The sequence below is a fragment of the Sarcophilus harrisii genome, chromosome 2 (genome assembly GCF_902635505.1).
Source record: "Sarcophilus harrisii chromosome 2, mSarHar1.11, whole genome shotgun sequence".
Lineage (NCBI taxonomy): Eukaryota > Metazoa > Chordata > Mammalia > Dasyuromorphia > Dasyuridae > Sarcophilus > Sarcophilus harrisii.
This window is the reverse complement of record NC_045427.1, coordinates 36,717,864-36,721,931: the sequence shown is the minus strand read 5'-3', so window position 1 is coordinate 36,721,931 and position 4,068 is coordinate 36,717,864.

Here is a 4,068-nt window from a genome sequence, read left to right as displayed (position 1 = left end):
CTGGGCTGCGGAAGGGGGTCGGAGAGCCCCGATGCTCCGGCCGGAGATTTCCTCTCGGGGGGCTCGAAAACTTGGAGCGAGAGCGTGGGGGCCGGGGCCACCCTCCGCTCCTCGCCTTCCTCTTCCCCAGGGGAGCCCGCCCCCGGGCGAGTTCCCCAGGCTCGGCGTGGAGAGCCCGGCGGAGGGCACCGCGAGGGGCCGAGCCCGACGGCCAGCCAGGTGCGGGAGGCTCTCCCGGCTCCTTCCCCGCCGGATGCCGCCTTTGTCTGGGGCTCAGCCTCGGGGCTGCCCGGAGCCGCTGCGCTCCCCTGGGCTCAGCAGAGCGCGCCCGCGGCTGCTGTCCATGCCCCGGGCCGGCGAGGCGGAGGCGTGCGCTCCCGGGGCCCCGCGGAGGCGGCGCGCACGCCCCCTCCCCGTGCCCGGGGCACCTCGCCCCCCGCGGCGGGGTCTGCGGGAGGGGGGTGGGAGCAGGGGGCCCCCCACGGCGTCCGGCGGGGCGGGGGAGGGCAGGGGCAGCCCGAGCCCGAGCGAGCGCCGAGCGTCCTTGGGGCCGGATCGGCGCAGCTCTGAGCCAGCTCCTGCGCTCGGGGCCCGCTCCCCCACCCCCTCTCTCTCCTCCGCGGCTCTTAAAGGGGCCGTGCGCTCGCCCGGCCGGCCGGCCAGGCTGCGGGGAGGGGGGCTGCCGGCCCGGCCTGGGAGGCGGCGCCCGGCGCTGCAGCGGCCCCGCGTCCGAGACTCCCCCAAAGGCAGGTGTCCGGCTGGGAGCCCGCGCACCTCCGCCCCTTTAAAACTCCTCCAAGTTTCCCCGGAGACCTGGGGGGAGAGCGCGGTGTGATATAGTTTGACCCGGATCCCCAGGGAGCCCAGCGAGAGGGGCGGGGCCTCAACTTGGAACTAGCGAAACGCCCCCTCCCCCACCTCCTTCAGCCCTCTGGCACTTTTCCGTGTGGTTCGGGGCAGGAGAGAAACGCCAGGGATGACTTAAAAAATAAACCTCGACCTTTGCTGCCACCCTGCCCTTTACACTGAGCAGTGATAACGATAGCTGGTCCTGACATCCATAAGGAAACGGACTGGTGCAGGACGACACAGGGAGCAGGCAACCGAGATGGAATTAGAACTTGGGCTGCGAATTCACGGGCAGCGCTGTCCCCGCTGCGCCCCCCGGCATTTGGGAGACGGGGGTGGGAGAGGGAGAGGGAGACAGAGAGAAAGGAATAGCCATGAATTTGCCCAGCCAGATTCATGGATACCCCAAAGCAGGGGCCGGCTTCCCACATCCTCCCCATAGTGCCCACAACGGTAGCTAGGGCTCTTTTGCCGAGGGAACTCGAACAATAGTAGCCAATGAAAGAACTTGGCCAGATAAAGGGCTCTCTCCTTCCTCCTCCTCCCCCTTTTCTTCTGGATGGTTTGACAATATGCAGAGACTTTTACTGTCTTCCTCTATCTACTGGGCTACTCACTTTTGGCATAAGAGTGTGACCTTTTAATCAGGTGTCAGTTTCCACAAGATACTCTTTGCTGCTCTGTGAGCTGCATTCCCCTTTTATGTGGCGGTCCCCAGCAACAGCCGCTTCCCTAAATCTGGAGCTGCTCTGGGAGAGTTTGGGAAATTGTGTTTTTTCTTCCCCTCTAGAGTCTGTTTAAAACTAACCTGTCAAAAGAAGAAAAAGACCACAGACCACTGAAGCTATGCTGCATGCATGTTTAGCTAGGACTCCTCCCAAGATAACAAACATAGACTAATTTTTACTCCCCCAGGGCCTTCTAATGAAGAGGAATAAGAAATGTCCTTGATTTCTTTGGAATCAGCTCTTTGGTAAAACAAGCTTTCCAAATCCGGTCCCTTCCTTAGAAATTTGCACAGAAACCATCTGAAACAGACCACTTGTGCTTCCAGGTTTGACAGAAATATGTTTTAATCTTTAACAATAACATTTATTCAAAATCAACCACAATCGAGAAAAATATTTGGTTCGATGGAAGCTAGCTGTTCATTTACACTGCTGAAGAGGGGCCTTGAATATCATAAACAGTGTGCTTCGGGGCTTTGGGTCAAAAAAGTTTGCAACGTTCTTATTTATGATGAAATTCTTGCTCTGTGAGTTAACTCTCCTCTGGATGACTTCTATTTCTAGGACAGAACGTCTCTCAACAGGATAACTACCGCAAAACACCCAGATTTCCACTCTGGCCAATCTATGGAGGCCCTAGGGATTGGGAGCACGTAGGTAAATTTTTGGAGGTCAGTATCACAAATGTTTGACAATGAGCAGGAAAATGCTGAGGAGCAGAGTTTCTGTAGCTTTCCACGCCCTGCCTGGGCAGAGGAGGCTACAACATGTAAGCAACTCATCTCGGTCTCCAAAATACAGGAGAGCTTATTCTTGGACAAGGAGAACCTGCTTCAAATCCCACTCTGATACTCATCCCCTAAGTGATTTTGGCCAAATTGCTTGTTGTCTCTGGGCCTCAGTTTCCCCATCTGTAAAAAAGTACTGGCTTCTGAGGTCAGCTCCAAATCTAGGGATATTATTTTTCAAGGGAAATGGAACAGAACACTTGTGTAATATCAACTTTTAGCAATCAACAACAAAGGGAGGGGTTTCTGTGGGTTGTCATCAGGGAAGGCACTGAATGTTCCTAATGTTTCCCAAAAGATGCCCTACTAAGGAATACATACATGCCTATAGGAAGGGCAAGATGGCCCCTCTGGCTTAAAACTGTGATCCATGGATGAAAGTGCCTGGAGGGAAAAGCAAGGCCATATTACATGTACTTTCACCCATCAGTAGGATTTTGATCTTGCTTACTAGCTATTTAGCTCAATGGGGCAGGAGCAGATGAGCAAATTCTTGGGGCGGCACTTGAGATATGAAAGTGCACAGATGAGTTGAGAGGGTAAGTGGCCTAGCTGCAGTGTTGGCAGAAAAAGGAGCTACTGGGAAGAATATCTTGGGAGAATCACTGAATTTTTAAGCTGAAGAGGATCTGGGGGAATGGGGAAAGCCTTTTACAGTTTACCCAAGTGATCACCTAGCCTTTGCTCAAAGATCTGAGAGGGGGACACTCACTGCCGCCGGAGTAACTTCAGTCCCCTTTTGGATAGCTTTCTTATTAGAAAGTGGCTCTTCTCACTGGACATCAAGCTTAAATTTGATTTTTTGGCAAGTGCCAACCCATGGCTCACCCTTCTGATCGTTTAGGTCAAAATCGAATCCCTCTTCCATATGAAACTAGCATTATTTACCATCCTGTAATCTGGAGGACAAGGTACCCTCTCAGGGTCTTATAGAACCCCATGTTCTATTGATTCTAGGATTTCTTTTCTGAAGCTGTTTGCCACAGTTTTGAGAACTACTACTAACAAGTGATCTCTCAGCTTTGGGGCCCAGCCCAATGCACAGATTTGTGCTGTTTACAAAGCACCCCCTGCTGGGCTTTCAGGGCCGGTGCCCCAAGGAGCCTTGTTTCAGCTCCTGGTTCTGAGAAGGAATAAACAAGTTGTGTTAATTTCTCTCTTGGATATAGGATTGGGGGTGGGGCACAGAGGGGGGGTGGGGAGGTGTGAGAATGGCATTTTCCAGGTGTATAAGGGCCAATCTCCTCCCCTCCCCCCCCCCCAAGCCCTCTCAACAATCCAGGATGCTTTTCCTCCCCTGCAGGGACCATCTGAGGAGAGTCATGATATTTAAAAAAAAAATTAACCATGACAAAAAGGTTCCAAAAAATGGCTATCACAAAATTGAATTTTTTATTGTTTTCCCTCTGTGATCTCTTTCTCCATTTTCCGGAGGTGCTCAATGATCCCCGACTGTCAAGTCTTTTTATCATTTTCTAACATAAGCTACAGAGCCCCGAATCCTGTCTCTTCTAGAGGACCACTGAGCTGGGCGCAAGCCAAGCCCCCCCACCGATGCTCTGTCATTTTTCTGCCCCGCCAGCCTCCCCATCTCCGAGTGAATTTCCTATTTCCTGCCTCTATCAGCTCCTTTCCATTCTCCCATTGAATTTCATCTTATTGATTTTGGCCCATTTCTCAAAGTCATGCTGCACTCTAATTCC